Source organism: Notothenia rossii (genome assembly GCF_949606895.1).
Source record: "Notothenia rossii genome assembly, chromosome: 11".
NCBI classification, from domain to species: domain Eukaryota; kingdom Metazoa; phylum Chordata; class Actinopteri; order Perciformes; family Nototheniidae; genus Notothenia; species Notothenia rossii.
Window position 1 is genome coordinate 5,446,534 of NC_136910.1, and position 23,538 is coordinate 5,470,071.

Sequence of the window (23,538 nt, forward strand, 5' to 3'; positions counted from 1 at the left end):
GTCTCGCAGACGGCCACTGGGCTCACAGGGAGGGGGAGGGGGGGGGGCAGCTCCAACAAGCCGTTCAGCACAGAGAGTGAATACACATAGCCTACTATACAGAGATGCTGTATGAGAAACAAATGTGAGTTTGGAAAATTGCACAATATACATGTATTTTAGTCGACCTCAAGATTGGAATTATGATCAGTAGAAATGGCCATGACATGGGACCTTTAAAACTGACAAAAGAACTTAAGGATTTGAAAGTTAAGAACATCTCGTCTTTTTCACATCTTTGTCCTGTCACTGAATGTTAAGTGTGTTATTATGCACAGCTTCTTACTTCTTCTTGCAAGAAAGTGATTTTCCTTTTTGAAGTTTCCTAACTTCTGAGTCACAGGCGAATCCTCGTGATTTATTGCGGTGAGAGACGACATGCTAAGCTGTTAAATTTCACACTCTTCGTCCTGTAGATTCCCTCCTCGCCTGCACGAGGCTTCCCTCACGTGCTGCAAGTGTCGGAGCTTCATTCGAAGAAGAAGGTGCGTCTCAGTGTGTCTGTGCATGTGCTTTTAAGGTGAGAATGTATTGTTTGTTCATGTGCACAAACAAGGTGTGTCTTTGACCCCAGCATTCTGTTGTTTGTGCTAATTACCTTCATTTCTCAGTTACAGTGCCAGCTGTTTCTATTTCAGAGAGGTGCAATTTCTCAGGTCAGTTATGTTTGTTATCACAGGTTATCTGCACATTATTATTTTGATACGGCGTTATCACAGCTAAAAATTGGCAATTTTTAACAAGCTTGTGAATGTTTTTAGCAAAACAGGTGGCATGTTCACACAGTCAGGCGACAGTACATCTTGCACCACTTTTAATGCATAAATCCCTGAGCGCTTGTTAGAAACTTCTATTTGTATCATTGAGTTTTGGTTTAGGAATGAAGCTTTTTATCCAAATCTGGCAATTCCTGCAACATTAACTGCTGCTCTATTAAATGAATCTTTGGTAGCATTTTACCTCTCACAGAATCAAAATGTACAGCAAAGATATAATAAAAAAAGGCAGGAAGCGAGTCATCTCCTTCTTTCTGCCACTGGGGTTTTAATCCCCAAAAACGAACTATCGAATGCAAACCAAAAAAATGTCAGCGTGTGCTAGTCGGTTAGCATTTTAAGAGATATAACTCTGTAATAAAATAGAGAGACATCTTTGACATCACATCAACAATGTAGCCTCATCACATCCATCTGATAATAATTGTTCAATTTTGTTTATGTTTGAAGTTAAAATTCTGGCAGTATCTTACACGTTGCACTTTTAACTAGCTAAAAATGGTAAGGGGAAGCTTGGGAGATTGGGATATTCTAATAAAAGTCTTAGATTATAGACCTATACATGAGAAAATATCATTATTACAAAGAAACTCCAGTAGTGAGTCACTTGAATTGATATTAATCCATATAAAATTCCAGTCTCAGATGTTTTGGGAAGTACAGTAGCTCCAGCTGTGACTCTTGTTAACAGTAAGCTAGCTGTGGGTGGGATTGTTAGCGTAGCGCTGTTTTCCCAGTCTCTCAGATTGCATAAGACTCTTTTTATGAACCATAGTGCTCCGGGAAACCTCCGGGACTCCCAACAGCGCTGTTGATGTTGTTGTTGTTGATGTTGTTATTGTTGTGTGGCAATCGGCGCGGTGTGTCTGTGTTTTGCATGTGTGTGTGCAGACTTGTGTACCAACTGAGTCATGTGACGCTGTGTGAGCTTGTGTTGTTATGCTTCATTATTTATGTGTGTGTATACGGGAGAGAAAAAAAGGGAGATACAGTTGAAGAGACAGCGTGGGGAAAAGACAAAAATCTACAACTGAGAGAGTTGGATAAGAAGAAAGAGAATTTGCCATTTTTCCATCGGGCCTGGCAGCCTCCACTCCTCTGCTCACTTTACTTGAGCTTTTTGTTGTGGGAGTAATTACACGTGGCCCAGGGCAGAGGGAGACTCCTGTTTGTCTGATCTGGTCGACAGCCACCGCTCCACCTACAGCTGGACGGCTGCTAACATGGTGCTGGGGATTAGAGAGCAGATAAGAGGAAGAGCAGGTCCAAAACTGTTCATATATGCTCGCTATCTGGTAGTAAAGTAGCCAGACAGCGGTCTCCTGATGCTCAGTAGAGATGCTCAGTAACAGGGTGGTGTTTTAATGCAGGATAACTGTCAAGTTCTTCTGAGTTTTTGGCCTATATGCAGTGTTTCCCCAAATTTGATAGGCTTGAGGGCAATAGAGGAAGCATGGACAACTCAAATAATTTCTTGTCTATATTATACAGGTGCACCATAGAGAGTACCTTGACTGAAGCAAATACAGACATCACACAACGTAGCTTTAGGTAGCAAAACGCGGAGATATGCTCACCTTTTGCTGTTATTCTGATCAAAAACGCGGCTGAAGGTTAATCCAATGTCACTTTGAAAAAGTATTAATAATCAATAATTCAATTTTTATGTCAAAAACTTGAGTTTTCATATTAGCTGCTAATAATAGCTTCCAGATTGAATGACAGCTTCCTGTTTTTTGTCTCCTTGGATACGAGTCCAAACAACTCACAGACTGCACCGGGCGCTGACGTAGGCGCCCTGTGACCATCAGATTTGACGACGTTGATTGGCTGAAATTATGTTTTGTCGGCATAGTTTAAAGATAGCAACAGTTGGCTTCTGCTGCACTTGCTGCACTCTCGTCTGGGCGCTGTGCATAGCGCCCAGACGAGAGAGGGTAATGATACACGGGCAAGGCCAGGCAGGAAACATATGACTTAACAGTAACTTTAGACATCGTAACACAATTTTAAACGAGATTTTATTGTAGATTATACATTTTACTGATACCAATTATATAATATTTACCTTGTTTATTAAAAATAAAAATAAAAAATATATTTTTTAAATATATATATTTTTTTTTTAATGTGGGAAGAGGGGGGGGCGGCGGCCCTAGCGCCCTTATGGGCCGGCCGCCACTGTCTGGCTGCTACATAGAAATTATTTATCTAATATATCATATTCCAATTTGTATATATACTCTTATTGCACTATTTAACAATTTCACTTTTTTACTATTTTTCTTTTTGTGTTTATTATCTACTTGCACTTTTGGAGGAGCCTGTGACCTCAGATTTTCATCGTCATAACTACACTGTAGCTATGTTCGTATGACAAATAAAAGCCGTGAACCTTGAACATTGATTTTCTGTTCACAAGTTTTTTACAAGACACTTTGGGTTCAGGTTGAAAACCTTTAAAAACAAAAATAAATGTTAGTTACATGCAAATAAAATTATAAACATGTTGTATGCCTCATTGCATTATTTCTACATTACATGAACGTGTGTCTATTTGAAATCAGAAAAAAGGTATTCCTGGTCACTCTGTCACACTTTTTTCTCAATGGAAATAATCTAGACTTGAAAATAAATCCTCCAGTGATGTCTCCTTTTTAACCAACAAAGCAGAATCACACTCTTACTGTATGTCCTTCCAACTTTCCTCACAGTCCTACAGATGGTAGAGAAGATAATGAAAAATGGGGAGTTTTAACTTTCTGTTTCACAAGTAATGAAGGATTATTTTTGCCATTATGCACAACTAAATGCAGATGTAGTTTAGTTCATTATGCTACACACATATAAATATATATATAAAGAATAAACTGTTGTGGAAGTAGTGCATACAAAATAAATAAAAATTCAACATACAGTAAGGATAATTTAACATAAAATCTTTTGACATCAGGTAAACATCGTCCATCAACTTTAACATTCAAGCACTGTATAAATGGGTAAGGGATTAATTTGCAGAGGTTCAAAATTAGACCAATCGTTTTTATTGATCAAGCTCATCCCACACCTTCTTCCACATCAATTTCAAGCACCCAACACGTCATAGTTTTGAGACCCAGATCAAGATTAATAACTGAGATTGTATAATGAGACCTAGCAGCTTTCAGAGAAGCTAACAGTCAACAATTATCGAGAGAGGGAGGCTTGAATGTGTCAACACTTCTTTACTCTGAGATCCCTTGCCTTTACATATCCAGATCTTTCTCTCAGATGAAGCATCCTTGTTTATCTTTCATCAGTTTGTAGCCGTCTTATCTCAGATCCTGTCCTGCCTCACAGTCACCCTCTGTTCACTTTCCTGTGATTACCTGACAGACCTGCTGCAACCCATGAGTCATTAGTCACCCAGTATAAATAGATGACAGTTCATCACGGTTGCTTTTCAGATCACATGCTATCTCAGGGTGTTATCCTCTGAACCAGCCCGTCTGCTTCATCTGTTTTTAATTTCTTCCTTGACTTTAGGGGCATCTGTTCTCCTTACAGTTTGATTCTAAATCAAAGTTGTGTGAGGCTTAGTTCACTGTTTTAAACCTCCCTAAACAAAAAAAAGTGTTTTAAGATCTCTAAGCCTACTTCTATTTCTAACCCTCCATACTGCCGTGATTAGAGCGGATTTGGATTAAACTCATAGCAGAAAATAAAGATGGACAAAAAATGTGGAAAACCTCATAAAAAAAGACTAAATCGTATAAGATTATATAAAAATTATATAAAAAATAATGGACACAAAATTAAATCTCACGGATGGAAATTATCCATAGTCCAAACAAGAAGGTCCTTTTGTGCTGTTGATTTCCTCTGGTTTACAATAATTCAAAAGGACAATTACAACGGCATACAACTAAGGTTGAGCAGTTGAGGTTTTTGAGGGAACAGGCTGTTTCTCAATCTCGAGGAAGGATGCTCCAGAGCCACTATTTCAAGCATACTACGTCATCGAGTGCCGACGAAGTACTGTTCCAATGTCCAGCATACTTGGAAATCTACTGAGCCCGGCGTACTTGGTTTGGAGAAATTTCGAGGCTGCACATGTGTAGACTCCACGGTCTTAAAATCCCCATAATGCTTTGCGCACGGACCAATTTCCCCAAATCTGTGGCGGAAAATGTAAGGTAGGGCTTCTCATGTGATGCACACCTGCACACTTGCTCGCCTGTTCCACTCTTCGTTTTCCGAATGCCAGGAAGTATTCTTGCCTCGCTTCTGAAGCAAGACGCTCGGAAGACATGTGCTACCAAGCAAGCATACTCGAGATTGAGAAACACCCACAGTCTGAGTCTATCTGCAGCGAGACACACCTGCTTCTTATTTGACTGATTGACTTGTCTTGTCACTTGATTGATGCTCCAGGAGAGGCCCTGCATGCCTGCACAGGTGTTTTTACTCAGCAACTGTGATTGTGGGTCACACACACACACACACACACACACCTTCACAAGTGGTGAGAGCAGCTGCTATCTCCACTAAAGGTCTGTGTGTGGATTAGACACCTGAAGTCCAGAGGATTTGGTGGATGATGGACCTGGCCTTTAGGAGGTCAGCGTTAACAGTTTGCTCAAGGAGTCACAGTCGAGAAAACTGTGAGCAAACCCACAGCATCTGACCTGAGGTGGAGACAGAAAGTAAATGTAGAATTTAATACTGGCTGCAGGCAATAGTAGATGACCTGACATCATAAATCAGTGGCCAGGCTATTAATTAAAGTGCAAATACAACCTTGAAGCCGGGGTAGGCAGTTTATATTTTGCCTCAGAAAATTCCACATTAACCTTTCAGCATATTGTAATTCAAGTGGTTACCCAGGGAGGTCAGTTTTCTGAAAAAGTAATAATAAGAAACTTGAAATTTGAAAATCCTGCTGCTGTAGTCTCTCAGTTAAGCCCCTGAACACACAAGCACCGGCACAGGCTGCTTCATACAGTGATGTGTACCAATACTACTCACAAGGCTTTATGTTATCTGGTAATTACCTTTTTTTTTTATCAGTTTCATATATTTCAAATTCTCAGTTCATTTAGTCATTTATGTTGAATATAATGGCCTCTAATGTAAAAGTCTCACGTCACAAGCTACAGTACATTTTATAAAGAGGTAATGAAGTCTGTTTCAAGTTTAATACTTACATTCGTACACTGCCATGTTGTGCACCGTAAACACTTGCTAAATGTGTGATTTTAGACCGTGTAGTGTTCTTTCAAATCGCAAACAGCTGCTGTCCACTTACCAAAAATATTGATAACAGCTGTTCGCTAAGCAGCTAGCTAGCAATGTTATTGTTGTGCGAGCAAATCACTACAAACTGCTTAATTAACCAAATACAATTACCTGTGGCTTGTTTTTGACACTAGTCTATTGGTACCTTTTTTATAAAATATACATAACAACCCACAAATATAACTGTTATTTGTATAGTGCTGTGTTCAGCGGAGCAACTGTCTTCACAGCTAGTTGCGCTAGTTCCGCTAGCCAAGATGGCCGTCACATCCGGGTACTCATAGCATGTATAATGACTCATAAGTCATTTTGCAAAACTTTGGGACGCACTTATAGAGAGGCGAAGTCCCGCCCTTCTACTTCCACTCCATGGGACCTTATTTCGGAAAACTTATGTATTGAAGTCAATGGGGAGAGAAAGATTATCTTTCGATCCCGTTTGAATTGTGCCACGAGTTACACATATGATGTTTGTCAATCTTAAAAAATAATTTCCATGTCAAAAAAGTCACAGTTTTGTCGTAAAACTGTTGAAATATAAGACTATAAAAAATACGCAACTAGAAAGACTACAAATCCCAGAGTCGCGTAAGTGATGTCATTAACGTTACACATTACACTCGTGTTACTCACCGAAACCTTGTAAAGCCGGTCCCGCATGCTGGCTCTTACGGAACCGACCAACTCCCCTTTTGTATGTGCAGCTCTCAACATGCCCAGACTTGTAGTGATTTTCACCTCTTTTAATACTTTTCGCCTCATTCTGAAAGAAAGAAGTGAAATGTGCCAACGTGACGGCCGTCTTGGTGTGTGGTGCGAGACGGGAGATGAAGTTCATTGAGCGTTTCACTCAAAAAATGTGTTACTTCACAGTTTTACGACACATTTTTATCTTCTTGACTTGCAAAATTATCTTTTAAATTGACAAACATCATATGTGTAACTCGTGGCACAATTCAAACGGGATCGAAAGATAATCTTTTCTCTCCATTGACTTCAATACATAATTTTTCCGAAATAAGGTCCCATGGAGGTCCCCCGGAAGGGGAGGGACTTCGCCTCTCTATATACTCAAATTAGCCCATGCTAGTACAGACATAGCTATACTTGAATTGAGGCACAGCATTGTTTCATTCAGACCACTTGAATTACAGAGTGCTAAACCATTGGTGGTTATTTGCCTAATAGCATCAAAAATATTATTCTTACCCCAGCTTTTACACATTATCACAGATGTACAATGCAGTTTTTATTTTCTGCTTTGCTGTGTAGTTTAACCTTTCACAGCTACTTTATTTAAAAGTGTTTTGAAGGGTTTAAATACAAATAATGAATTTGTTTTATGATTCCTGGCAGCTAATGTTAAAATTATTAAGACCGACACAAAAATAAACTATGTATTCAGTGTTGCATTAAAAGACAAGAAATACCCTGATGGAAGGTCAAAAAATAACAGGATTGTCTCTCAACCAAAGGCTGGACAAATAAAGAAGAAACTGTCAGTGAAGTCTTTCTATGAAGCGATTTGTTCTCCCTTGTTAAATAAAGATAAAAATGAATAGTTGGATTTATCGAGCAGCTGCTGGGTAATTGCTAAGTAAGCTTCTACATTTTCCATCTCTCCCCGTGACATGCAGCTTTGACTTTGAATTAAAAAAATTAAAACCAGACTTTAAAACAAATCATATGTTTATTCATTTTGAAATCTATCATTACACTTATTTTATTTTCGGGTGATTGACACGCCCTGGTGTGTTTGCTCTTAGTCGATGAGTGTGTGTGTGCGTGTGTGTGTGTGTTCCTCCAGAGAGGCTGCGGAGTGTGTTGACTGTGTATTTAGGGAGCTTTTAACTCAATATACGCCTCAAACCCCATGGCAACCAGGCCTTTTCATTCCTTTGCACATCACCATGGAAACACTGATGTTCATTACATTTCCCCCTCTCGTTCTTTGAAGATATTAAGACAACATGAGAAAAGAAGAATCAATATTCAAGCAACCAACTTTAACCATATGTACATAAACATTCATCCACGACTGACACTGTAATACACCTCCTGTTGTTTTGTCTGTCTGACTGTTTGGTATTTTTTTTTTTGTTTTACTCCAGTTTTTTCTATAAAGCGATCTTGGGTCCTCTGAAAGGCGCTGCAAGTTATTATTATTATTATTACTATTCCTGTTTGTGGTTGCATACAGCATGACAGATCTGTTGTGGGACGTCCTGTAATCCCTGATCGGTCTACTGTATTTGCAGACGTTACATATACAGTATATTCAAGGATGACTTTGCCACTGAAACACACACACGCAAATACGCGCAAACACATTATGTGGACTTGGATTTTGTCACCAAAAAGAAGGCGAGTCCCCACAATGTATTTAAATAGATGTATGTCCCCACAATGTCAGTAACACAAACACATGACAAAGTAAACACACACACAAGCATTATGATAACTTGCATCCAAAAGGAAGGTGAGTCCCCACAATGTGAGTGTGTAGACAGATTTATGTCCCCACAATATGAGTAAAAAAAATACACTTCACAACACACAGACATGCACAGAGTTATTAGGAAGCCTTGCATGTTGTCACCAAAAGGATGAGTCCCCACAATGTAAGTGTGATTTATGTCTCAAACAAATTAAACACAAACAGAAAAACACACACACACACACACATACAGAACACAATATACACACATAGGCACATGACTTGCTCACATGCTCGTAAGGACTTGCATAGATGAGTAAAACACACACACACACACACACACACACACACACACACACACACACACACACACACACACACACACACACACACACACACACACACACACACACACACACACACAACATGAATGATCAACAAGGCACAGTAACATCGTGGTCAGACAGCTGAAAGGCCAACTGAGATGCTCCTTTGGGAAAAAACAATTTCCATATATCTGAAGTTCTGTGTGCTCGGGTCTGTGTGCGTGTGTGTGTGTGTACATGTGTGTGTTTTTGTCTGTGTGTGTTGGGCCCTGCTGTGCAGATGCATCGTTGTTTCATTCCTTCCCCGACACTCATAGGAATTACATTAACCTCTAACAGATGTGGTCGCACTGCTGGGAGAAACTGTGTGTGAAGTCAATCGTGTGTGTGTGTGTGTGGATAAAATGTTGTATACTTTGTTACTACCGAGGATACGGAGTGGAGTATATGGTAGTATATCAAATGTAGAGAAGTGAAAAGTCCAATATTTCTCTTTGAAATATAGTGGAAGTTCTGATATCTATTTATCTGTGTTATTAAGATAAAAAGCCACTATTAAGTAATTAAAAAAATTAAATGTAGTAAAGATTAAAATATCTATCACTGAGATGTATTGGAGTCGTATTATAAAGTGTTCGAAGAAGGGAAATACACAATAAACTAAGAAAACTTTAAACTTGTACATTCAAACAGTACTAAAGTTAATGTTCTTTGGGATTTTCCACCACTTCACACACAAATGGGGTGAAGCCTGCGAGCTAGTTCAGGCAGTCAACTCGAGCACCAATCATACATTAACCCTCCTATTGTCTTTGTTTCCCCCCCCCCCCTTACTTTGGTGTTCGCCGTCAAAGCTGATCGGATCCGGATGGTTACTAATTCCTTTTCTTTATGGCGGTCTTTTTTTTGACCGGGAACACCATGGGTGTTACAAAGTTGACTAAATCATCCAAAATTCAACGAAAGTGGTGATCAGCAATTTCATATGTTCAAATGTCTACTGTGACGGATATCATAAAGCCTTAATGCAATCGAATGTAAAACAAAAAAGTTATGACCACCCCAGCTTCCACCCAGCTAGCTTCCGCCCCAGCTTCCGCCCCAGCTTCCACCCCAGCTAGCTTCCAAGCTAGCTTCCGCCCCAGCTAGCTTCCGCCCCAGCTTCCGTCCCAGCTTCCACCCCAGCTTCCACCCCAGCTTCCACCCCAGCTTCCACCCCAGCTTCCACCCCAGCTAGCTTCCAAGCTAGCTTCCGCCCCAGCTTCCACCCCAGCTAGCTTCCAAGCTAGCTTCCGCCCCAGCTTCCGCCCCAGCTTCCGCCCCAGCTTCCGCCCCAGCTTCCACCCCAGCTTCCACCCCAGCTAGCTTCCAAGCTAGCTTCCGTCCCAGCTTCCACCCCAGCTTCCACCCCAGCTAGCTTCCAAGCTAGCTTCCGTCCCAGCTTCCACCCCAGCTTCCGACCAAGCTAGCTTCCAAGCTAGCTTCCGCCCCAGCTTCCACCCCAGCTTCCACCCCAGCTTCCACCCCAGCTAGCTTCCGTCCCAGCTTCCACCCCAGCTAGCTTCCGTCCCAGCTTCCACCCCAGCTAGCTTCCGTCCCAGCTTCCACCCCAGCTTCCACCCCAGCTAGCTTCCGCCCCAGCTTCCGCCCCAGCTTCCGCCCCAGCTTCCACCCCAGCTTCCACCCCAGCTTCCAAGCTAGCTTCCACCCCAGCTTCCACCCCAGCTTCCACCTGTAGGCTTGGGGGATAGTTATCTAATCATCACTCAATATTCTTCGTAAATCTGTGGAGTGATGAGGCCCGAGCCTAGATGCCAAACTCAAACTATATGCTGCTTATAATAAACATATTAAGAAACACGTGAGTTGTCACGTTGTCTGAAATATGAACATTGTTGGGTCCTTTAATCATAAAAATGTAGTTAAAATGTCATAGGTAACAGTTCGCATTGTGCAGGATGAGTCTTGTAAAGTGTGTGAGAGTTTTAAAACGTTGTGATTTGTCAAATTGGAGCCAGTTTTGGATACTACTTTGCTTATTATTATAAATACTAATATAATGCGAGTAAAGAGTACAATATTTAACTCTGAGATGTAGAAGAGTATAGTCGTAGTATAAAGTGGCAGAAAATGGAAATATGCAATAAAGTAAAAAATAAACTTAAAGTTATAATTATGACTTACAGTACTGGGGTAAATGTTCTTAGTTATTTTTCCACCACTGCACACACACAGTACGAACATTTCTGGATCCTTTTCTCAATTAAAGTAGAAGTTTTACACACACACACACACACACACACACACACACACACACACACACACACACACACACACACACACACACACACACACACACACACACACACACACACACACACACTCTCTCTCTCTCAGCCCTATGTCTTCCTGCAGGTACACAGGGCTCGTCTCCCAGCAGCAGAAGAAGGGAGTCTCTCTCCTGTCAGCTACTCATTACAGAGGAGCCTCAGTGCGATGCAGCTGGGGCCCCGGGTTCCTGTGTTTATCTAAAGAGGAGAGAGAGACAGATTGAAAAGCTAAAGCCAGCAGCAGCGAGAGGAATCCCATCAGCCTGATTGCTTCAGACCAGCTGAGAGTGTGAGATGGATTCCCTATCGCTCTCTAACTGAGCTTTAGTGGGACGTTAGCAGAGCCACGGTAAACAGCAGGAGACTGGTGTGTGTGCGTGTGTGTGTGTGTGTGTGTGTGTGTGTGTGTTTGTGTGTGTGTGTGTGTGTGTGTGTATAGATTGTGATTCATATGCATTACACCTACCATATCACACACATCGCAGCTACACATGTAGAGAATTACTCCACAGAGGAGCTTATTTGTGGTGGATGACGACAGTGTTCCCAGTAGATCAGTATCAAACATAGTTCATAGTAAATCTGAGGAGAGACGAAAAACACAGGAGCTATGAGGTATTTTTCGTGATCCCTTTTCACGTGTTATTGTCTTAAAACATTGCGGCAGAGTATATTTAGTGTGGCCAGTTTGACACCAGCCAACAGGAAGAGACACAAAATAAAGAAACAAATGTAAGTGTAGAGTTTGTATTTATTGCCAAATCTAAAATACTCTATTCAGACCCTTTATATGGAAGCCTTAGACTTTATTGAAATTAAATGTGCTTCCACGATGCATTAAAATAGGTAGGGTTTACTTTAGTTAAGTACTAATGGGAATGCAGTAATAGAATAATTTAAAAATGAAAAAGCTCTTAGACCTTTAATGTTGTTAAGTGTACCATCCTGTGGTGCGGACCATAATTAAATATAATGCATTATGTAACATTTGAATGCAATAGGAACAATAAAACCTGATATTTATTCAAGCTGCTGTATATTTAAGTGAGAATGAAATGAAAATGCAGTTTTTAAGAGTTAAAGGTGAGTAAGTTTGAGAAACCGGCTCGAGATACACTTGTTGTTATATTCCATGGAATGCTCTTAACATCCCGATAGCAATGAATATCTGAAGTGCTTTGATAAAAAATCCATAACAAAATGTCATCTGTGGAAGCCGTGGCGCTGTAAAAAGCACGACCAATCATCTGAGCCGGCCCGGCTAAAATAACTGGATGGCCTACCTGCCTGTCAGCCTTCCATCTGTGCACAAACTGATCTCGCGCCCTCATTGGTCATGTGCTCGTTCGTGTGTGTTGGAGGAGGGGCTCTGTGAGGAAGTGGCAGATTCTTTCCGGCTGTGTATTTTCAAATTCTAGCGCACTCGAGCTGGTTTCTCCAAACTTACCTACCCCACCTTTAACCTACTTTAAATAATAGCCCATTTAAAGCTGTGCCATACTTTATTAAAACACGTAAATATATATTTCTACTACAATCAAGAAACCCCTTGACTGAACACAGCGATCCCCATCTACTTCTAAAACCGATTTGCTGCACAGGTAAAGCAAATGGTTCACAGTTCACCGTAAGTTCACCTGCGATCAGCCGAAATTGCAGAAACGATGAAGGAAGCAATTCAAAGGGATTACAAACCAAACTGCTGTCTAGAAAATCCTAACTCGTGAGCTTGTTGGTATGTTTGTGGTTTCCTTTGGAGGCGCAGAGTGAAACACTGATGCCATAGTTGTTAGCAATCTGCATTTTTAATGTCGGCTGCGACTCTGATCCTTAATTAGCTGAGTAAATCTGCTGAACCCATTTGTCTCTGCACTCTTGTTGTGTGCGCACCTGTCAATACACTACACTATATTTTCAGACACCTAAAGTCTGTTTTTACAACACACAGACAGGAAGGTACAGACCTTATAACATGTGCAAGTCTTCCTTCAATTCACAGAACTATATCATCCTCAATTACAGCCTGGAGCGGCTTTCCTTTGATGTGAGCACTGAATAACCCCAAGAGAATATACACACACACATATACACTAGGTTCTGATTATAATAGCCTTTTTTTAGAATCCTATTTCTAGAGTGAGGAAGCTTGAGAATCCCTCCACCATTCATCCAGCCTCTGAAGTATAGTCAACAGCAGCATGCGGTGATTAATTAGAGATTTGTCTGGATGAGGGGAGGTTTGGGAGGCAGGAGGATAAAGCAGGCAAATCTGCTGGCCTAATTAGGGGAATTTAATTTCTCACAGGCTCACATTGACTCAGACCTTGATGAGACATTTTTTGGGAGGAAAATGGGGAGTGGAGGGAGGGCGGAGAGAGAGCGGCACGTCCATGATGGTACATGTGGTAATAGCTGAGTGAGGAGAGATTGCCAATAGGGAAGTGAGAGACGCTGCGAAATCATGTCGTGCCTCGACAATGGAGCTCATCACATGTGTTCGTGTATTGTTAGCGAGGGCAAGTATTTTGGACAGAGAATCTGGGTATCTTTTTGGGGGTCTAATCAAAGCCCAATTATATTTTAATGTAGGAATCACAGGAAGGGGAATGACTTGATTAGCTTAAACCCAACAATAGAAAATCAGTTGTTGCAAACTTGTTTCTTTTGCACTTCACTCATTTCATAAGTGATCAGCCCATTTGATGGCCGTTATCATTGGTTTTCAGCCTCTTAGATATTGATTAGAATCGGCCTGCTAGTGAAAGAGTATCAAAGTCTGTGTAAGTTGTAGGAAAGTTTATGTCCCTTGTTAAACAAAACTCAACACGTTGGCTTATTTTAAGTCACTTAACGTATGCTGGCTCAAGTTGATTAGCACAAAACATGTACTTATTTTACCCAAAACATGACATTCCGTCATAAGGACCCAAGCTAGCCGTTTCCCCTTGTTTCCAGTATTACTGCAAAGCTAAGCTAAGCTAACCAAACGATTGTCTAAACCAGGGGTGCCCACACTTTTTCAGCTTGGGAGCTACTTTTAAAATGACCAAGCCCAAATGATCCACCTACAGGGCCGCCCCTGCCCTATCTCAAATCAAATCAAATGGGGCATGAACCCGTATGGCACAATACAACTCAGACTGGTTTACCTGCACGTCAATCAAGTGGCAAATGCCATATTAAGGATGGATGATAGGCTAACTTTACATTTTTTATTTTTTTTTCAATGCATGCGATCTACCCACTCTACCTTTGCGATCGACCGGTCGATATTAAGTGGATGTTTGGGCCAAATTTGAAGTACTTTTCAGGGAGAAATGGTGTTTGCCATAAAAAAGGTTTATAAATGAGTAGAAAGCAAGTCCTTAGCCTTTTCTGCAGTTCAAGACAGCACTCTAAACTTTTAGCCAAGTTTTTGGATGGCCTGAACCTAATCTTACTTTCTAACAGAAGCTGTTTTGGACAACATAATCCTTGTTACTTAGCAATAAGTAGGGAGTGACGGGTTTTCCTTGAGCTTGCACTCCCTAATTCGAATTTCCAATTTGCCAAGCATATCATCAAAATGAAACCCCTTAAAAAAACAGCAGGAAACAATCACTGCAGTCAGACTCTATTCCATCAGCAAGATAGATACTGATTACAACAGAAACAAATGGTTTGTTTATTGAATTAGCCGCGCAGGTGGTGGGAGGAGCAGACGGGGATAAGGAGAGGGAGCTTTCAGTGTCAGGTGGAGGCGGGAGAGCCTATCTTTAAGGAGGGGAACTCAGTTCATCTGTGCTTGAATGTCAACGGGGAATAAAACAGCCGCAGCAGCACGCCTCATCTGATCCGACAGGACATGTCGTCCGTCTGCTTTTACTCAGTGGAGGAAACTAAATACATTTACTCAAGAACTAAAAGCTCACCTATTAAGCAAAATTCACTTCTTAATGTCTCTTCTACATCAGCATGTGTCCCCTCTTCTCCATGTCTCTTCTACATCAACATGTGTCCCCTCTTCTTCATGTCTCTTCTACATCAGCATGTGTCCCCTCTTCTCCATGTCTCTTCTACATCAACATGTATCCCCTCTTCTTCATCTCTCTTCTACATCAACATGTGTCCCCTCTTCTTCATGTCTCTTCTACATCAACATGTGTCCCCTCTTCTTCATGTCTCTTCTACATCAACATGTGTCCCCTCTTCTTCATGTCTCTTCTACATCAACATGTGTCCCCTCTTCTTCATGTCTCTTCTATATCAACATGTGTCCCCTCTTCTTCATGTCTCTTCTACATCAACATGTGTCCCCTCTTCTTCATGTCTCTTCTATATCAACATGTGTCCCCTCTTCTTCATGTCTCTTCTACATCAACATGTGTCCCCTCTTCTTCATGTCTCTTCTACATCAACATGTGTCCCCTCTTCTTCATGTCTCTTCTACATCAACATGTGTCCCCTCTTCTTCATGTCTCTTCTATATCAACATGTGTCCCCTCTTCTTCATGTCTCTTCTACATCAACATGTGTCCCCTCTTCTTCATGTCTCTTCTATATCAACATGTGTCCCCTCTTCTTCATGTCTCTTCTACATCAACATGTGTCCCCTCTTCTTCATGTCTCTTCTACATCAACATGTGTCCCCTCTTCTTCATGTCTCTTCTACATCAACATGTGTCCCCTCTTCTTCATGTCTCTTCTACATCAACATGTGTCCCCTCTTCTTCATGTCTCTTCTACATCAACATGTGTCCCCTCTTCTTCATGTCTCTTCTATATCAACATGTGTCCCCTCTTCTTCATGTCTCTTCTACATCAACATGTGTCCCCTCTTCTTCATGTCTCTTCTACATCAACATGTGTCCCCTCTTCTTCATGTCTCTTCTACATCAGCATGTGTCCCCTCTTCTTCATGTCTCTTCTACATCAACATGTGTCCCCTCTTCTTCATGTCTCTTCTACATCAACATGTGTCCCCTCTTCTCCATGGCTCTTCTACATCAACATGTGTCCCCTCTTCTTCATGTCTCTTCTACATCAACATGTGTCCCCTCTTCTTCATGTCTCTTCTACATCAACATGTGTCTCCTCTTCTTCATGTCTCTTCTACATCAACATGTGTCCCCTCTTCTTCATGTCTCTTCTACATCAACATGTGTCCCCTCTGTGGAAAGAGACTCTGAAAGTTTCAGTAACAAAGATTCTCTCTCTTTTTGATCCATTTCTATAAAGACCTGTCTGAAAATGAGCTGATCAGATTTTGGCCAATTTATGATGTCATAACGATGTGTTGTCTTGTGTACCCATTAGCCAATCAGCAACCAAGGTAACCCCCCCCCCCCCCCCCTTATCACCTGAATCTCCTCCTAGAGCACCATTGAGTTCTTTGTAACCAAATCTCTCTCAGAGGGGCGTGGGGAGGGGCTCCTTATTTTTCATCTAAAGTAACAGACAGAGAATCAGCACTTTGGAAATAGGGCTGAAACAGAGGGGATTATGGGTAATGCTGAAATGATCTGTTTGGTGTTTGGAGCCTAACACTTCAGAGACATGTCTTGTACTTTACCCGAGTATTATCATTTCATAGTATGTCAGACTTCTACTCTATTACATTTTGGAAGCCAAGGTTGTACTCCACTACATTTATTTTACATATTTATTTACTTGTTAATTCAGATTTTGAAACACAATACTTAGGAAAGCTTTTAAAATATGATTATTTGCTGTAGGCTAAACCATTCGACAAGTTTTAAACACTTCACAGTCCCCACTTCTTAAATGTGAAGTTACTGCTTTTGCTTTATGCTTTTTTCTGCAATAAGTACTTTTACTCGTGATACTTTAAGTATATTTTCCTAATCGTACTAAAACACTTTTAGAAGTACCATTCTGGATGCAGTACTTCTACTTCAAACTGAGTATTTTTACAGTATAATAACAGTACTCAAGTAAAGAATCTGAGTACTTTCTCCAGCACCGCTTCCACTGCAGTAAACCGCTCATACTACGTCAACTAAATACTGTCATTAGTGCAGGTCAATAAACAGACGTGACCCTTCCTCAGCTCCTTCTCCTATAGTGGAGATGAGTCATGCTGAGTGTAAGGAAGCGTTTAAGTGATGCATTCGGATAATGAAACCCTGAGGGCTGTTTAAGAGACGCCTAGGGACTAATATTCTCCTTTAAAGACCGTTGGCCTTTGGTGACCAACGGAAAGGTAACCTATCATTGCTCTCGCTCTACTTCTCCTTCTGTCTCTCTCATATGCAGCGCCTAATGTGTTCTCGGCCTGATAGCTCGTTCATTAGTGCCAATCGAAAGACAAATGGATTCAATAAGCAGCCCAAATCTATCTGTCTGTTTGGGTTTAGAAACACCCCCCCCCCCCCCCCCCCCCCCCCTTACCGCCCACTACGCATTTATATACTCTGAAATGGGCTGGAGAGCGCGCTGGAAAACAGATGAGAAAGTGGAGGAAATAGACAGCTGATTGACAAAATGGTGCTGAAACGAGGGGCAAAAAGCGACAGCCTAATGCGAACAGGCTCTGTGTCAAGATGATGTTAACACGGGTATCGACAAAACCATTACGGGGAGTTTTTTTGTTGAAACTTTTTGTATTTTCAAGCAAGTACGAGAGCTGTGAACGGTGCTGTTGAGGATCATGTTTTGAGGGGGAAATTAGTGATTGTTTCATTTTAGTTTCCTACTTAGCTGAATATTATTCAAACTTATGAGCAAACCAAAAGAGGGAGTTATAAGAGAGGCCCTATTCTGCTTTTTTGGGTAGTGTGTTAAATAGGTTTTTGTGCATGTAAATGGTCTGCAAAGGCTAACATCTCTCCCCCTGCCTGAATGCCTTCATTGGACTCCTTTGTTTACTTGTAAACTTGCACTTCTATTGGCTAACACTTCAACACATTGTGCGTGATAGGGTAAGGGGTGGGACATCTCTAAGCTGTTGACCAATCACAACAGACCCGGCCAGCTAACCAATCAAAGCATACTGGGCTCTGGTTTCAGACAGAGGGTGAAAAGAGGTGCTGCAGCACAGACAGTATGAGAAAAATAAAGAGCTTTTTGAACATTAAAGCATGGAGACATGTAGAGACACTACATACTGATATACACCTGAACATCAGCAGGAGAGGACTCTTTAAAGTAGAGACACTACATACTGATATACACCTGAACATGAGCAGGAGAGAACTCTTTAAAGTAGAGACACTACATACTGATATACACCTGAACATCAGCAGGAGAGGACTCTTTAAAGTAGAGACACTACATACTGATATACACCTGAACATCAGCAGGAGAGAACTCTTTAAAGCAGAGACACTACATACTAATATACACCTGAATATCAGCAGGAGAGAACTCTTTAAAGTAGAGACACTACATACTGATATACACCTGAACATCAGCAGGAGAGAACTCTTTAAAGTAGAGACACTACATACTGATATACACCTGGAAATTAACATACTAGGGCCTCCTTAAAGCCATAAATGCAAAGATAAAACAAATTTGCATGCAGACACTGTATCGTCATGCACCCGTGGGTAAAATGAATCTACACAACCTTTGCCTTGCTTGTCACCCCTGAGCGTGTTAATTACAGGCTGTAACCACATGCAGGATGAAGCGGCGTATCGGTGACAGTCTGCCCTGGAAGGAGCTCGTAGACTTTCTAATCGCGAGCCTCAAATTCCAATTTCCCGGCGATGCCCTCTCTTTGAACGGGGGTCAAGTCTCCTTCGCTAATTTGCTTGCCTGCTGGAGCGAGAGGGGAACAGGCTGGCAAAACACCAAGAGGCAGCGACTGGCAAGTGTCAAAAAAGCAGAGCATGACGGGTGGCTTTACAGGAGCTGAGGATCTATCAGTGTGTGTCGAGACTTTCCCCAATCATTGAACACTTTTGTGGCTCACCGTTAGTCAAAAAGGTGCTAACTGAGAGAAGAATTTCATTAGTCTGCGTTTCAGTGAAGAGTTTCGTGTCTAGATGCTGTTTTGGATGCTTTCCCATCCTGTCAGCAGTCCAATCTTTGCAGGATGCATTCATATGTGTGTGGGTGTGTGTGTTGTGGTGTGGGAAGGAGGGTGGGCGGTGGCGTGGGAGGGGGATGATTGGCGAGTGTGTGTGTGTGTGTGTGTGTGTGTGTGTGTGTGTGTGTGTGTGTGTGTGTGTGTGTGTGTGTGTGTGTGTGTGTGTGTGTGTGTGTGTGTGTGTGTGTGTGTGTGTGTGTGTGTGTGTGTGTGTGTGTGTGTGTGTGTGTGTGTGTGTGTGTGGTGCGTGTGGGGGGGTGTGGGGGTGTGTGTGTGTGGGTGGTTTGGCTGGTGGTGTGGGCTCTCTAAATAACAATGGTCCGTCTGAAAGCCTGGAATAAGATACCTCTCTCCTCTGTGTGTGTGAACATGCCTCTCCGATGTGACAGGACACGAACAAAAGGATTTGGATGGAATTAGTCAAGGATTAGACATCTATTTTAATGTCTTTTGTCGATTCAAATGTGTTATATGCCGCTCGAATGTACAAAGTGGGCCAAGCCGCCACGGCATGCTGCATACCAAGCGATCTACAGTGCGCTGAAAACAAGCTGAATTAGCGACAGATGGGTACCTTGCAGATAAATCAAATAAACGTATTCATGACTTGTTGATGGCATAAAAAAAAAATGAAAAATGCTTACAGTACGTTTCACCTTTCCAATTCACATTTTTTCCTGCAAGTCAGAGCCTCTCGCAGTGCAATTTTTTTTACATGCTTCAAAACTCTTTGAGCCTTTTGAGGGCCTTGTTTCCATAGCAACTAGGGCTGGGTGTGTGTGTGTGTGTGTGTGTGTGTGTGTGTGTGTGTGTGTGTGTGTGTGTGTGTGTGTGTGTGTGTGTGTGTGTGTGTGTGTGTGTGTGTGTGTGTGTGTGTGTGTGTGTGTGTGTGTGTGTGTGTGTGTGTGTGTGTGTGTGTGTGTGTGTGTGTGTGTGTGTGTGTGTGTCCAGCTTGTTGCTTTGTGTGATGCTCACAAGCGTCGATCTGTGCCACAGGCTTCAGAGGACGGTGGTGAATCTCAGTGAGGATTTTAAACTGTAATGTTATTTTGCACACACACACACACACACACACACACACACACACACACACACACACACACACACACACACACACACACACACACACACACACACACACACACCTCATTGAGAGGAGTGTGTACGCCTGATTTGCATGAAAACAGACTCCCAAAACACCTGTAATTGCTGCGAGGCGCTGGCCTGCACTTCATCATCCTCTTGGCTTCACCTGGTGATTTATTTCCTCGTTGATCAATGCAGCAGCTCCAGCATCGTGTTTACACGCTGCACTCGCTCATTTTTTAGGCAGAACAACATCTCCCTCATTACGCCAGTTATCAAAGTTCACCGAGCGTATAGCATCTCTCTCTCTTTCCCACTACTTCTGACTTTCTACTTATCAGTGTGTGTTCGGACGTTTATCGACCTGTCGGAAAACTCCATCCCTTGAAACTTCTTCCACTTTATTCCAACATCTCCTCACTTTAACTCCCATGCTTGCATCCTCTTCAAACCGCTCCATCTTTACGCTCCGCCCCAACCCACCCTTCTCTCATCTCCCCACCTGTCATTTGTCACCTGTTTCCCCTCTTGATGATAACACCTGTCTGTGTGTTGATAAGTCAGTCATCTGCCACAGATCAAAGTGCAGGAAAAGCTCTCAGACACAGGTAACTGCATCGCTGTCATCCGTCCACCTGTCATGGCCGACCCCTCCCATCTTCTCCTCCTCTCCTGTTGCCCTTGGTTGCTGGCACTGACATTGTAAAGCACAAAATGCATAAATACAGTCATTCACTTTAGCATACAATGGCAATTGTAGCGACTGGTTGAGATTTAAGTTTGATTTGATTTATTTCGAACGTGTAAAACAATAATTTACAAAAAAATAATAATGATATTGAAATGAAACATGAGAATTATGATACTGTACAAACTTAAAGGTCCCATGTCATGGCCATTTCTACTGATCATATTTCCATTGTTGAGGTCTACTAGAATAGACTTAAATTGTGCAATTTTCCAAACTCACATTGGTTTCTCATACAGCATCTCTGTATAGTATGTGTATTCACTCCCCCCCCCCTGTGAGCCCAGTGTGCTCTGATTGGTCGGGATTTTGCGAGGCTCGTTGCTGCGAGGAGCGGACAGGTTTCCGGGTCGGCGATATAGCGAGAACAAGCTAAACCTGAGCACACACAAACACTCACAGCTAAAGTAAAAACAATAAGTGTGGCTTGATATTGAGTAAGAAAAAGGTTTGTAACGCTGTGAGAATGGGTCTGCGGAGAGCATTTCTCCACCATCCCAACTCGTCTATTACCAGCGTTCAGGGAGCTCTATGCAAGTCAATGGGACTCCCTGTTAGTTAGCCAAGGGATCCTGGTGAGTGAGGGGCTCCAAGGATTGGTCCATTTGGGCCAATCCGGTCATTTGTTGTTGATTTGGGTGTTCACACGTCACAGAACCCAGGAAGCAAACAATGGAAAATGAGAAATGGAAAAAGAGAAATGTCCAACGAGGCGTTCTGGGGCAGCATAGACAGGTCTTCTCTGTGTTAGAGTTTTACTCGCTACAGGGTGTACTTTGAGGGGTTTTGACTCTGCAGACCGTTTACATGCAGAAAAACCTTCATAACACACAAGGGGACGGGTGATAACCAGAAAAGCATGACATGGGACCTTTAACAAGATGATGGATTGTCTAAATGCACGACATGGGACCGCACTGCAGTGTTACTTCTGAAGTTATTCTGTCTTATATCAGGTGTAAATACATATTCTGACTAGATATTGGACAAATATACTTGGCAAGATTTCGAGTTTTTGTTGTGCATTTCCCAGGAGCCCCATTTTGGGCTAAAAAGATAGAGAACAGTTAGCTGGTGTGAGAACAGATGGTGGGAGTGTACAGGTGTTCATATTAAACCTGTTTGGTCCATGTTCAGCTGCAATGATCAGTGATTAGAAGAGAGGTGGGACTGATCTGGACCGAAGCCCTGATGGGAAATCGGGGGTTGTTAGTGTAATTGGGACGCATTGAATGGGCTCAGCGTTCGCCTTTGGCTGGCGCAGCGGGGTGAAGCTCTTTGGGATCAGCTCGGTATTTGGCATTCAGGTGGACAAGTCCCACATTTGGCAGTAAAGAAAGGAACCAGGCGGTGTGACAATTAGGCTAATGACGGTGAGGAATGGGCTCAGTGGCTGGTGAGGGGTTTGATTGCTCTGGGAAGAGGAGGAGGAAGAGGAGGAGGAGGAGGAGGAGGAGGAGGAAGATGGCAAGGGTTAGTTTGACAGTGGGGTTGCTGTAAAGACGTCAGGTGAGCCAAACAGAGCAGAACAGTTGGAGAGGCATGGCTGGATATGACCTGCTGCCACTTCCAACAGCTAGAGGAGGAAGAGGAGGGAAGATGGCACGGAGAGATTGGAGGGTGTTATCGAAGGATAGAGGTAAACAAGAGAGGGATGAGACACAAAGAAGTGGGAGGAATTAAAAGCAGCAGGGGAAGTGGTGAGGAGAATTTAAGAAGGAAGACGAGATGATGGAGAGGAGAGACAAAAGGATCCGAGAGGAAGAAAGGGAGGGGAATAAGATAAGTGGGTAGTTAACACCGACAGAGAAAACACACTTTCCTCGAAAGGGAAAGCAACAGAACTTCACAAAATATATGATGTGTGTGGACTTTAAAGCAATATAAAGACAAATAAACAAAAGGCAATATTTATCACTTTCAGCGGATACTAGGGCTGCTCGATTATGGCAAAAATCATAATCTCGATTATTTGGGTCAATAATTGATATCACGATTAATAAAAACGATTATCCATTTACTTTGAAAACATCAATTTATTGGAGAAAAAAATGTGAACAGTATGTTTTTAACAGTTAATTACCCTGAATTTTAAGTATAATTCAACTGAAAAACCAATAAAAAAAAGAATTAATAAAACATTTAAATAAAAAAAATTAATAATAATAATTTTTAAAAAAAGTTTTATTTCGGTGATTTTGTTTTCGTAATCGTTGCAAGCCATAATCGTAATTGCGATTAAAATAAGATTAATTGAGCAGCCCTTTCCCTTTTTATGGAACAGAGCATTGTTTTGGCTGTTTTAATATTTTCTTTGATAATGGAGATATTTGTTGCCTTGCTTTTCTTGTAACGTTGGCCAGGTCTTTTACCACGCATTGCTCATAGTGTACAATCAGATTATCAAATTGAAAAAAGTAGGAGGGAGTTGGAATTGAAAGATGGCGTCTACCACCGGATTGCTTCCCAACAAGCAAATTCAAA

At 41.9% G+C, this 23,538-nt stretch overlaps 1 long non-coding RNA gene across 1 annotated transcript in view; it reads left to right on the top strand.

Moving 5' to 3' along the window:
• Positions 1-440: 440 nt before the first annotated feature.
• Positions 441-23,538, top strand: part of LOC307025525 — a 62,422-nt gene continuing 39,324 nt past the window's right edge. Inside the window, exons 1-2 of the long non-coding RNA XR_013804184.1 lie at positions 441-559; positions 651-695. This is a non-coding gene — a long non-coding RNA (uncharacterized lncRNA). The remainder of the gene's footprint in view (positions 560-650; positions 696-23,538) is intronic.